Below are 14,611 nucleotides of genomic sequence, written 5' to 3'. Positions count from 1 at the left end.
TGTAGTGCATCTCTAATTTTTTTATCTGGTGGCGTTAAACGAGTCATTTGAGATTGGATTACTTGTTGGATGAGGCATGCTTTATGCTCTTAAGAGCATTCTGTTGCAGGTCTCTTGAGTAGCAGGTAGAACAGAAGTTATACAGTAAATAGGAGTGAAACTGACCAGACAGCTCTAGTGGGCATGCTGATGAAGGTTCTGACCTCATTCTTAGGTAAGTGCAGTGCTTTTAAATTATACTATAGGTGTACTTAGGCAGGATATTGTAATACAGGTAAGACATCTTTAGTGTTTGGAGGTGGCAGGAGGAGTGGGAACAACCCTGGAGCCACAGCTGAAGTGATTGGGATACTGTTACCCTAGTAACTTCAATACAGTACAGATAAAACCCTGTCTTTCCTAGTACCTTCAGTTGGTTTTTGAAATAGTGGGTTTGTTCTTAGTGTTCAGCAGCATCGCTCTCTCAGCTGTGCGATAAAGTTGCTGTACCTCATGCTATAGTATTTCTGTTTTCATTGAGTATTTGGGGTTACGCAACCGACCTAAAGAAAGGGTAGTTGCAATTTTTCTTATAAATGTAGGTGAAGTAATGAAATTAGGCTAAGGGGATGTATAATCAGGGAGTAATTTCTTCTACAATAAGTAGTTTTGATTCTTAAGTCTTACGGAAGTAAAGGTGTTTTTTATCTTAGACCTTCAAAGATGGATGCTAGTTACACGTTCTTCCAAAAGAATATGCAAATTAAAATCTGAGGAGTTGATAGAGGAGCATTAGAAATAAGACTTGTTCTGCTACTTGGTGTGTCTGCTGAACTCTTGACCCTGTAGGAACACTTGCAGTAAGTGACAAATTTCTGACTAGCAAAAGGAATTTGAAGGATATGGAGCAAATATTATTCACATAAAGCATCGAGTTAAACCTAAACCTCTTTTTAAGGTAATACCTGGAGTAAAAACTTCCATTTAATGTTCAAAACTCAAGGATAGAATTCACATAAAATATAACTGAATACTCACTAGGGGGTGGTGTGAACACAACAATACAAATACAAGACTTAAATACTTATTTTCCTAATAAATAAAGCTGGAAGGAAGCTGAAATGTCCTGTCAGAGATGTCAACTCATTTGAAAGTAAGCATGGAAAATGGTTGTGGAGGATGTGAGGCTTTGTGTGATACTCCTGTCATTTTATTTGTTCTGTTTTTAATTGAATGGAAGTTGATTTTCAGTAAAGACCACATATTCAAAATACTGACTGCTTTAAAGCTCTGGAGTACTGACACTCAAATTCAAGTTGTTCTTTTCAGAATTTCTCTTACCGTAGTTAGAAGCAATCAATCTATAAATAAATCCTGACATGGGTGTCTGTTCTGCACAGTCCTCATGTTTTAATGTAAGAAAAACAATACTGTTTCCAAGGACATGTTCATCTTGAAAAATTTAGTTCTGGAATTGAAGGTTCCCTCCGCAATACTGTAGTATCTTCAGTGATGTATCATTAAAGGTTCACTGAAGTACAGTAGCTGTCCAAAGCAAATGGCTTGAAGTCGGTGGTCTAATTGCCTGGTACCATGCTTTGGTATTTGGTGGTGCTGTATGGTAACTGAAGATTGACAGTGAAAAATACTGACCTAGTGATTCAGCATAACAATTGATATGTTTTATTACATGGTTAGCTTATAACCATACATTGATAAGCTGTGTTTTTGTCTGAAAGTGGGAGGCAGTAAGCACAAAAAATGGGAAGGGGAGGAAATGATTTCAAGTGATTGGAAGTAATTAGTCCAATCAGATTTTTTCAACTATTTTGCAGCAGTGTTAATGCGGTTATGCTTTTCTTCTGTCATTCCACTTGGAAAACGGCAGGCAACTGAAGAGCTGCAGTTGGAAATCCTCTACTTCCACAGTCTGGAGAGAGAAGCAGCTCTTCATGCAAGTTTCTATTCTGCCAACATTTAGCCTTCGTATGCTGCAGTTTAAGCTATGTGTAGCAGATGTTCTGAATTACAGAAGTTTAATACACGTATCATGCTGTGAGGAGACTCTAGGTTAATCCCCTTTCCTGTGGGAGGTAAAACAATTAAGTGGAAAGCACTGATGAACAGGAATCTTCACTTCTTTCCCTACTGTGTGCTGAAGGTACCCTTTTATTTCCTGCTGATCTTAGCGCATCCCATCATCTATAGGTGATAGTTTTTGTTGCTGTTAGCTGCTTTTGGACTTCAGCCTGGACATCATGTAACAATATCCATGTTTTAAAAAAACAAGTCTCAAAGAGAACTTTTAAATACTGTATCTATTCAATGAGCCATCTGCAACCTAAATTATGTTACAAAGGGTTTTTGGAGAAGGAACTTAACAATTGATGAATAATGTGAAATTGATCTACATGAAAAGACTTCCATCAACTAACATTTTAATGGGTAGGACTTGTTTGAATTATGTGTATTTTTTTTTTTTTTTTAAGAAGGTATATCAAAGTTGCAGAAAATGTGTTTTTTTTTTTTTATAGTAGTAGTAGTGACTTGATGATACGGCTCGACAAGTGAGATTAAATCAAGTCTGTGTGTGAAATATGTTAAAAACTGCAGCAGCCTCAGAGGTTGACTTGAAGCTAGATCAAGTAGTCATATTTCTTATTGAGGTTCCGCCTTTAGGTTCACGGACACAGGTTAGGCATGGTCTTATATGTAATGCAGCTTCCGTTGTTACAATGTAATCTTGAAGGTAAAAGACAAACTACAGCATGTGAAGAGATAGAGGGAAGCTGACTCTGGAGGAGAAGAGTTAAGTGTCTTGAGGTCAGAAGTTTGATCTGAACAACAGAAGTTGCTATCATGGGTGTAAATATTTTTGTTTGTTGTCTATCTACTGCAATAGCAGTAAGAGTAAGTTACTTCTACAAACAGACTGGTTGCAGTGCTTCTTACAGGTACAATGAGAAGGCTTAAGCTTTGACAAGTCAACGTCAGGATTAGGCATAAAGAAGTATGTTAATGTTAGTGGTTTCCTTTGCTTTAAAGAGATTAAATGGCAACTTAATCATATATCGCCTGTTGGTAACATTGATCAAGTCTATGAAGATGTATCTAAAAAACAACAACAGAACCCCCTCTGGAATTTTATCTGCATCTGGACTTGCGTAAGCTTCCTTTTAATTTTAGAGTTGAGTCTGTGAAGGCTGTGGTTAATGAAACAGCTGTGAAAGTGACTAAAAGACATCATGTGCACTAGAAGACAGTTATGGGGCTTTTTGCCTGAGCTGGCCATCAATAACCACTTCAAATATATAATGATAAAAAAAAAAAAATCATCTTCCTTTCCAGTTACTGCTGTTCATACACAGAGCTCCTAAGTAAGGTGAAGTAGTAAGATGAAGCAGAGGTAAATTCAGAATGTCTCTGACTTTGTACATAGCAGATGCTTTACAATCAGTAAAAAAAAAAAAAAAAAGTGAATGCAATGTCTTGTCATGTGCCTTGTACATGATGATGGTTTTTACTTGTGTTCATTGGGTTAGAATACAGCTTGTTATCTAATAAACTGGCCAGACTCTAAACTGACCTGTGTTAAGAGAAACATGCTTCACTGCCTTTCATGATGATCTGATTTGATTGTACTGGAGCTACTACCCTGCTATCATTTTCTGTCAGTTTTCGCTAGCCTGTTTGTTAAGCCAGAAATCATTTGTGTGGCTTTGATAACAGGTTTCAATCACTGATAATAAAACTTCTGCAGCAGATGACCTCAGATCTGTATCTTCTGCACAGTATTGGCTGTAAGTAGAAAATTGGGTCTGACACGTTTCTCTTTTTGATACTTTGTCTTTTTAACAAGAAACTAAAATGACAATGCAAGTAGGTTAGCATTGTTAAAGTAAAAAGAGCAAAAAGGTGATTTCTAAATAGTGATCATGTTTTTTGCATATTTTTACTGTTACCTTTTTAGTTTGACAGGTCCTGGTGCAAAGCGTAAGTTAAATGAAGTCTTTTTTTAAAGGTGAACATAGGGTTGTTACAAAAATAGGGAACTGTTACAACTCAAGTTTTAAGTGTTTACTTCAATTGATCAGTTCTAGTTTTGGAGGAAAGGTTTAAGGGGCTTTTTTTCTTTCAGCGCAAAATTAACTAAAATGTAGGAACATAGAACTGGGAGAAGTTTGTGCTCCCATGCAAATATTAAACTTAAGACGTTTTGAGGTGTTCATTAAACTTAGAGGAGTATATTTTGATTAGCAGTGAACTGTACAGCATTTCCTTAAACAAAAACTCAAGCAGTGTACTGGGGCATAAACCACAGAAAACCTGATGAAAGTGAGTTGTCCAGATACAAAGAAATACTAAAAGGTGAACATCTAGCATTAAACATGAAGTAAAACAGAATATCCATCACTTTTTTGGCATTTTTATTAAATAGGAAAATCTTGAAGGGCTTGGATGCTTGTTAGTTGCCTTGCCTGTTTGTGTCTTGTGCTTTAGAAAAAATGTAGTTTTAGTATCATAGGTAGTTGCTTTCAAATGTTTTTAGGTTTTGCAATATTTTTTGGCTACTGGCAGTATTTCATTTATATGGTATATGACCAGTGGCTTATGTGATAGACTTACTATAGGACAAAGATACTTTACAGAAGCTTTAACACAGACCAAAGCTGGGAGTGTTGTCTTAGGAAAACTTAGACCAGTATTCAAGGCAAGTGCAAGCACTCAGGGTCTCTGTCAGGATGTTATCAGACAGTCTTCCTGGGGGATTGGGAAGTTCTCATATTTCCACTTCACAGATGAAGCACAGAAGGGTAAGTACCACGTCATTTTTTAAGTACTGAAATGTTTCAAAAATACAAGACCCTGTGCAAATAAACTAACTTCCTATTACTATAAGACATGTCCTTCAGGGGCTTGTCCGTATGTCAGAAAACAAGCCAACGTTACACTGGGAAGTTGAACAGTGTCAAGGTAATACTCTATCTGCTGCACCAGCTCCCTTTATAGCAGACCAGAGGCAGGATTTCTGTGGAAATGGTCTCAGTGAGTGCTTCGGTGTCCATGAAGCACTGAATTCCCCTGAGCCTCTGAGTTAAGTGCTACATGGCAATCTTTGGGTCAGTAACTGTGCAACGTCCAGGCTTCAGCTCAGCTGTTAGTCCCTGTTTCATGTCCCAGCCAGTGTTTTCAGCCTGCTGCTATGCAGCTGCCTAGGAGCAGGAAATTCTTTCTGCTGGGCTGAGATAGCCCAGTTACTTTTCCTTTAAAAGCTGTCCTGAATGGAGCGGAGCCTAGTTCGTGGTATTTTTAACCATTCTCGCTGAAACAAAAGCTCCCGTGTGTCAGCTGTCTTGAAAACAGATTTGTCTCAAATATTTTCAATGGCTCATGTGGGAATTAGCTTTTGGTGGTAAGGATGCACTGAAATGATTTGGTACCTTGTAGTCTCACAGCTACATTAACCTACATTAACCCTAAATTAACAGACTTTGTTTAGTGAAGTTTAAAAAAATAAATAAAAATAAAAATAAAAAAAAAACAACAACAAACACTGGAGGGTTTATTAATTTAAAAGCTGTTGTCTCAGTGGCTGTTTTATTAGAATTAGTGAATGGAAGAATACTGTAGCAGAGGCCTATCACAAAATACTCAAATTATCTGTGAGGTCTGTTCTTCCGTTAATGTTCCTCAGTAACTTTAATGGCAGTTAAAACAACCTCACAGAAAACAGATACTCCAGTCTCAGATGCTGTGAAGCACCTCTTCTGCTTTTCAGCTAAGTTCTACTAGTACTTACTAACCCAAGATTTTGTTCTTACTTGTCTCATCACTTGAACAACGATCTTGCAATGCGAAATGCAGGATCCTGTGTAAAATAGTTTTCCTGCAGTTTGCATAATCAAAATAGTCTGGGCATTTCCAATAAGCACAACCATCAAGAGCAAAAGTATCCTGCTTTTCATGGAATGTGCATGACAGAGAAGAGCTTAGATTATCAAGGAGGTTGTGCAAAGGAATCATTTAGCCAGCAGAGGACTGTAGAACCACACATCATAGCTATTGATGCAAAAATGTTTATTCACAAAGAATAAGGAGAAAATCTACATAGATAAGACAGTCTCTAAAACACAGTAAAATACTGAAAAGTGAGGGCTCAGTTCTTTGTTTGTTTCTCATTAAAGAATTTAATTTGCCCCAGGTTCCCTTTGTTGATGAAGATCTATGGGAATTTTGTTTACATTTGGAAGCACATTGTCAAGAAGAGTACTTTGTGCAGACGACTGAACCTTGTGGGGGAATCACAGTGCTGCAGTGACACAGAAATGGTGGCACATTCCCTAAAGGAAAGCATACTTCATTTGTAATGAACATTATGTCTGCAGAAACTAATGGCACAACCTCCTATTCAGTTTATGTAAAATAAAACAGGCCCATATGTTGCTGCTTTTAGAGTTTGGTTGTTTAAATTAAATGTTGTTTAATGAATATTCAAGCCCATTTGCTCAAAAGTTGTGCTCAGTGTAGTGTCTTTTTCCTCTGTCTTCGATCCTACCTAGAGTATTAAGCCATTTCAAGAAGGTGCTAGAACTGAGGCATCTGTTTCTAACAAACTTCAATATTAAAATGCCAGAGCAGATGAGAGGGTAAATAAAGATATACACTAAGAGGATCGTATTATTTTTTTGTTTTGTAATTAAGACTGAGAGGGGTTTGATATGCATGGTGCCCTTTAAGAAACAGGAACATTCAATGTGCTATTGCAGCAGCTGCAGATGGGTTATGTTAGAGTGTATTCACTCTGCTTCCCTTCTCCTGTAGGAGGTAATTCAGTTTCTTCAGTACATGTGGGCCAGATGCTTGTGCTGGGCTGCTTTGGCAAAGGGACATTGAGAGGCGCTTACGCCTATGGGGGGCCACAGGAAGCTTCTAGATCTGTGTTGATATAGACAGGATCAGCAGTACTCTGTAAAAGTTGGGGCTTGTGTATTGCCAGCAACAAGGTGTAATTTTGTTATTGGTCCCCAGTTTGAAGTCACATAGAAATGGTAGTAGGCTGGAAGAAATTATCTGGAAGCAAGATCTGTCCCTACAAAAGGGGTCCAGACCATTCAAATTTGAAATGCATCGCACATTTATCGTTTATCATCACAGACAAGTAACAGCACTGGGGTTACTCTGAGCTGGGGAAAGAAGGCTGATACAGACAGATGATTGAGTTCAGTCTCATTGTACATTTACTGATGTCTATTACATCAAGCTTTAATTCATGAAAACACTCCAGTGTATATTTAAATTATATGTTTTCAGGAAAGCCTCTCAACTCTAAGGCAAAAACTGAAATATGTACTTAAATGCTTCCATAAGCTTAATCTCCAAGTCCAGAAGTGACAGCACCATCGGCTTTTTTTTAATGGCGTGGAAAAAAAAAATCTCATTAGAAGACAGCTGGAATGTAAACACAAATCACAATAATTGGCTTTTACTTGTTTTCATGAGGGTTCTTCAGATGCTTGTTTTTACTGCACAAGTGCAATATTGTAGATATACAGTGAAGCCCTCTTCAGAGAATAATTGATACATGGATAAAATACTTAGAAGATTTCCCTAATGCTGTAAATGTAAATGAAGGCCAAGACTATTGCATGGGAAAAGCAAATATACAAACGCTCAAATTCTTTAAAATTCTGTTTTTGCTGAAGCTTCCCTTACCGAACTAATTCCGCTGTCTCTACTTAGCTAGGTTGTTAAGCACCCATTAGTGCGAGAACAGGACAAGAAATTGCCTGCCTGATGAGGTGTCACCTGAAGATGGTTAACCTGTGCTGGGCATGTCTGTGGACATAAAAATTTGCCATTTATCTGTCTCGTTTAGAACACTTGTTACGTATCACAGAATCACAGAATCACGGAATTTCTAGGTTGGAAGAGACCTCAAGATCATCGAGTCCAACCTCTGACCTAACGCTAGCAGTCCCCACTAAACCATATCCCTAAGCTCTACATCTAAACGTCTTTTGAAGACTTCCAGGGATGGTGACTCCACCACTTCCCAGGGCAGCCCATTCCAATGCCTCACAACCCTTTCGGTAAAGAAGTTCTTCCTTACATCTAACCTAAAACTCCCCTGGCTCAACTTAAGCCCATTCCCCCTCGTCCTGTCACCAGGCACGTGGGAGAATAGACCAATCCCCACCTCGCTACAGCCTCCCTTGAGGTACTTATAGAGAGCGATAAGGTCGCCCCTGAGCCTCCTCTTCTCCAGGCTGAACAAGCCCAGCTCCCTCAGCCGCTCCTCGTAGGACTTGTTCTCCAGGCCCCTCACCAGCTTCGTCGCCCTTCTCTGGACTTGCTCGAGCACCTCGATGTCCTTCTTGTAGCGAGGGGCCCAAAACTGAACACAGTACTCGAGGTGCGGCCTCACCAGAGCCGAGTACAGGGGGACGATCACCTCCCTAGCCTGGCTGGTCACACTGTTCCTGATACAAGCCAGAATGCCGTTGGCTTTCTTGGCCACCTGAGCACACTGCTGGCTCATATTCAGCCGACTATCCACCAGTACTCCCAGGTCCTTCTCTGCCTGGCAGCTCTCCAACCATTCCTCTCCCAGCCTGTAGCTCTGCTTGGGGTTATTGGGCCCCAGGTGCAGGACCCAGCACTTGGCCTTGTTGAACTTCATGCAGTTGACCTCAGCCCATCGGTGCAGCCTATCCAGATCCTCCTGCAGAGCTTTCCTACCCTCAAGCAGATCGACACACGCACCTAACTTGGTGTCATCTGCAAACTTACTGAGGGTGAAATCGATGCCCTCGTCCAGATCATCGATGAAGATATTAAAGAGGACCGGCCCCAGCACCAAGCCCTGGGGGACGCCACTAGTGACTGGCCTCCAACTGGACTTGGCTCCATTCACCACGACTCTTTGGGCCCGGCTATCCAGCCAGTTTCTAACCCAACGAAGCGTGCGCCAGTCCAAGCCAAGAGCAGCCAGTTTCTTGAGGAGAATGCTGTGGGAGACGGTGTCAAAAGCCTTGCTGAAGTCAAGGTAGACCACATCCACAGCCTTTCCCTCGTCCACCCAGCACGTCACTTTGTCATAGAAGGAGATCAGGTTCGTCAAGCAGGATCTGCCTTTCATAAACCCATGCTGACTAGGCCTGATCGCCTGCTTGCCCTGCAAGTGCCACGTGATGACTCTCAGGAGGATCTGCTCCATGAGCTTCCCTGGCACTGAGGTCAAACTGACAGGCCTGTAGTTTCCCTGGTCTGCCCTCCGGCCCTTCTTGTAGATGGGCGTCACATTTGCTAGCCGCCAGTCAACTGGGACCTCCCCCGATCGCCAGGACTGCTGATAAATGATGGACAGTGGCTTGGCCAGCTCCTCTGCCAGTTCTCTCAGTACCCTTGGGTGGATCCCATCCGGCCCCATCGACTTGTGCACATCCAAGTGCCGTAGCAGGTCACCAACCAGTTCTTCATGGATAGTGAGGGCCACATTCTGCTCCCCATCCCCTTCCACCAGCTCAGGGTACTGAGTATCCAGAGAACAACCGGTATTGCCGCTAAAGACTGAGGCAAAGAAGGCATTGAGCACCTCCGCCTTTTCCTCATCTCTTGTAACTAAGTTTCCCCCCGCATCCAGTAAAGGATGGAGATTCTCCTTAGTCCTCCTTTTTGTGTTGATGTATTTATAGAAACGTTTTTTGTTATCTTTAACGGCAGTAGCCAGATTGAGCTCCAGATGAGCTTTGGCCTTCCTAATTTTGTCCCTGCACAGCCTCGCTACATCCTTAAAGTCCTCCCTAGTGGCCTGCCCACTTTTCCAAAGCTTATAAGCCCTCTTTTTTCTCCTAAGATCAAGCCACAATTCTCTGTTGAGCCAGGCTGGTCTTCTTCCCCGCCAGCTCGTCTTTGGGCACGTGGGGACAGACCGTTCCTGCGCCATTAAGATTTCCCTCTTGAAGAGCGCCCAGCCTTCCTGGACCCCTCTGCCCTTCAGAACCGCCTCCCAAGGGACTGTGGTGGTTTTACCGTGCTGGGCAGCTAAACCCCACAACCGCTCTCTCACTCCCCCTCCTTTAGATAAGGAGGGGGAGAAGTAAAGCAAAGAACAACTCACGGGTTGAGATAAGGATAATTTAATTAAAGGGAAATAATTATAATAATTAAATAAAGACTACCATGAACTAAACAATTTAACTAAGGGGAAATAAAAGGGAAAGGGGAAAAAGGGAGGAAAACAAACAAACAAAATAAATGAAAGCTATATGGAAGTGCAGAGGAAAGAAATTACTCTCTACTTCCCACAAATGAGCGATGATTGACCACGTCCTTGAAGCAAGGCCTCAACGCACGCAGCCGGTGTTCGAGAGGAGGACCGACGTCTTCTCAACGAGAGCCCACCCCTCCCCTCTTCTTCCTGTTTCCACCTTTTATTGCTGAGTGTGACACCACATGGTATGGAGTATCCCTTTGATTGGTTTAGGTCAGCTGCCCTAGTGATGTTTCTCTCCTCACTTTTTTGCCCACCCCCTAGGAGGGTTAGAGAAAGGCCCAATGTTAACTTTCCCGGCAGCAGCCCATTCAGTGCCGTACTCTGTACTTGTAGCTGGAACAGCAGTGTTCTCACACCAGTGTTGTGTCTACTGCTGAGCAGCAGTGGCACAGCATTGGGCCTTTCTCTAACCCTCCTAGGGGGTGGGCAAAAAAGTGAGGAGAGAAACATCACCCAACGTGGGTGATGTCAGCCAGACCCAGTACAGGGACTCCACCAACTAGTGTCCTGAGCAGCTCAAAGTCAGCCCTCCGAAAGTCCAATACAGCGGTTTTACTGGTCCCCTTCCTGGCCTCGCCAAGAATAGTGAACTCCACCATTTTGTGGTCACTTTGCCCAAGACAGCTCCCGACAACCACATCCTCCACCAGTCCTTCTCTGTTTGTGAAGAGAAGGTCTAGTGGGGCACCACCCCTGGTAGGTTCACTAACCAGCTGCGTCAGGAAGCTATCTTCCACGCTCTCCAGAAACCTCCTAGACTGCTTTCTCAGGGCTGTGTTGTGCTTCCAGGATATGTCAGGGAAGTTGAAGTTCCCACGAGTACAAGAGCTGATGATTTTGCAACTTCTGTCAGCTGCCTGTAGAACTCCTCATCCGTCTCCTCATCCTGGTTCGGCGGTCTATAGCAGACCCCGACCAGGACACTAGCCTTGTTGTCCCTGCCGATCCTAACCCAAAGGGACTCGACCTTGTCATTCCCAGCCTCGAGTTCTACAACCTCGAAAGACTCTCTAATATAGAGAGCCACACCACCACCCCTTCTGTGCTGCCTGTCCCTTCTAAAGAGCTTATAGCCAGGCATTGCGGTACTCCAGTCATGAGACTGGTCCCACCACGTCTCCGTGATGGCAACCAAGTCATAGCCTGCCTGCTGCACGATGGGTTCCAGCTCCTCCTGTTTGTTACTCATGCTGCGTGCATTGGTGTAGATGCACTTCAGCTGGGCCATTGCCTTATCCTCCGGCCTTGCCATTGTTCCCCCTGGCACAGCCCCAACAATCCTAGCTTCAGCCCCATCCCCCTTCCTACCTAGTTTAAAGCCCTCTCAATGAGCCCTGCCAGCTCCTGGCCCAGGATCCTTTTTCCCCTAAAAGATAGGGACCCGTCTGTGGCCATCAGGCCAGGTGCTGAGTAAAGTGCCCCATGATCAAAAAACCCAAGATTTCTGCGTTGGCACCAGCCCCGGAGCCACGTGTTTAACAGGTGGGCTTTCCGTGTCCTCTCTGTACCCCTCCCTGCCACTGTAGGGATGGATGAAAACACCACCTGCACTCCCGCTCCATCCACTAACCGACCCAGCGCCCTAAAGTCTCTTTTGATAGCCTTCAGGCTTCTCTCTTCAATGTTGTCACTGCCCGCTTGGACTATCAAAAGATGATAATAGTCAGAGGGGCGTACCAGGTTGGGAAGCTTCCTGGCAACGTCCCTGACCCTGGCCCCAGGGAGGCAGCAGACTTCCCTACGGGTAGGGTCAGGCTGACGAATAGGGCCCTCTGTTCCCCTAAGAATAGAGTCTCCAACAATAACCCTCCTGTCTTTCTTGGTGGAGGCAGTCCTGAGGCGTGGAGTCAACCTCCTCACCCTAGGCATCCTCCTGGGAGCACTTGCTACCTCTTCCTCAGCTACTGGTCTGTCGAGGTCCAGGGCCTCAAACGTGTTGTGTAAGGGCACCCGGGAATGCGGGGCTGGAAGGGGAGGGCGTCGCCTGCGATGTCGAGCAGGGACCTGTTTCCATTCCTCCTGAGCTCCCAGATCCCCTCCCTCTGCCCAACGGGGACAGGGCAGGGGGTCCACCCCCATTTGAGGAGTCTCACCTCGGTACCTCTCCTTAAGGCCCTGCAGGGAGTTACTCCAGAAGTCTATCTCTCGCTCACACTCCCTGATGGCCCTCAACCTCTCCACCTCCTCCTTGAGTTCCGCCACCATGCGGACCAGGTCATCCACCTGCTCGCACCTCACGCACGCAGTTTCTCTGCCTCCCGCCGATGGCAGCAACAGGCTCAGACACTCCCTGCATCCGGTGACCTGAACTGCGGCATTTTTTAACGGGTAGTCGGTCTGGGTGTGTACCGACTTCCTGGAGAGCGCACCGTGCCTGGTGGAGCGCACCGTGCCTGGTGGAGCGCACCTCCAATATCTCCAATAAGAAAAAGAAATATCTACATAGACTAAACAAACAAACAAACAAACAAAACAAACAAACAAACAAACAAACAAACAAAAAAAAAATACCAGCACCTTTCTGAAGTGTGAGCTTCTGGAATGAACTAAACTTGAACTTCCTCTTGTATGTCAGTGGGAAATGTTCTGGCTACTGTACAGTAAGCAGTGAGAGGCCGTTCTACATTGAAGTACTGGTTCTATTTTACGACTCAGTTTTGATCTCATAAATCTTGTAATACATCAGAAAATTATTTTTCTTTAAAAAAATATATGATTGGGGAAGACTTGGTGAGGTTATTCTAAATTTAAAGTGGAGCTCTGTTATATCTATTTCTTACACAATCCTCTGCGTGTTGTCATGTATATTCAGTGTGTTTATCTGCTCACTGTAGTGAAACAATTCTTTCTGATTTTATAATTTATTATTTCTATGGAGCCATCCCAGACAAAATGGGAAAAGGAACTGTCGTTTGCTGTTTATCATTGGTGGGACTCCTCCATGGTTGCCATCAACTACAGGTTTCTAAACCACATGTGCGCACAGGGGTAACAGGAAAAAACAAAATGTCAGGATGTTTTTGGAGTCAAACTGCACTGCAAGCAAATACCTGTATTTGTGCTGTATTTGCAGATAACCGTGACCTCTTAGCTATAGGATAAATACAGTCTGGACAATCCACAGACTTCCTGAGTTCTTTTTTTTGTGTGTTGGAAATGCCAGGTAATGCATTATGTGATGGGACATGGGCAAATTGCTAGTTAAGTTCAGCATTCAGACTTCAGACCATACTTACGGTTCTGTTTCCCTTTGTCCCTCCTTTTGAAGGACTCCCACCCTTGCCCAGTTAGAATCTGTTTAAATCGCAGAGAGCACACTCTTCTCCAAACACACACATAAATACAGAACACTTTTTGTTTATCATGCTTTAAAACATACTAGTGCTTTCTTCTTCACCTTTCCTCTTGGCAGATATAACAAACTGCCCTGAGGAGAGAACAAACAATTGTTGTGGTTTGCAAACACTCTATGAATTCATGACATCAGTGCTAACATGGCTTGTTTCAGCACCAATTTAAAATCCATTCTCCTGCACCGTATGTCATCTCTTTCTGGCTATCTATCCAGCTTCTTCCAGGTTTGTTGTATTAATCTGGCATCCACCCTTTTGAATGCTAAAATGTGCTATCCTCCTTTTCTACAGTCATGTGCATGTTAAAACATTGAAATATGTTTGCATCCTCCTGAATGCTCTATAGGAGAGATGAAAGAGGCTGTGGAGAACAATTGTACATCCTGGACCTAGCCCTCAGGATAGAAGCAATACTGATGACAACCTGTTGAAATGCCGAACTCATGTTGTTGTTTGGATTAAAGAGAGAATGCAAATGAGGGATAAGGGAAAAATAAAAGCTCTGGGATGGGCCAGGGGGATTTTCCAGCAACACAACAGCAAACATTGTCAGAGCACTTGTGACTACAGGTCATACAGTTCTCCACTCTGGGAGCCAGATACGTCTCTACATCGTTTACACTCCTTCCCAGAGAGATTATAAAGCCTAAAAAAAAATAAACGTAGACAGCTTCTGCAAGCTACAGAAGAAAGATTTGCTTTATAAGTAGAAAAGACTCATGGGCTCTGCTTGCTTGCTTCCTGCTAGTAGTTATCTTAGCGTAGGCTGTGAAAGTTAATGCATTTCTATGGCATTCTGGTTTTGTATGTATGGCAAATTCACATCATTAAAATATTTATTAAATTATTTGAAGTAATTTATTTGTGTAGATGTTCTCATCTGGTTTCAGTTCATCTTCTAACCAGTTGTCTTAGGTTAATTAGACAGTTAAATCAGTGCTCTTGTCCTTTATAGAAAAGACCTTTAGGATGATACCTAACTTCTGAAGTTAGTGGCTGTAGT

This window comes from Aythya fuligula, chromosome 7 (genome assembly GCF_009819795.1).
Source record: "Aythya fuligula isolate bAytFul2 chromosome 7, bAytFul2.pri, whole genome shotgun sequence".
Lineage (NCBI taxonomy): Eukaryota > Metazoa > Chordata > Aves > Anseriformes > Anatidae > Aythya > Aythya fuligula.
The sequence above is the reverse complement of the archived record's forward strand: the minus strand, read 5'-3'. Positions refer to the sequence as shown.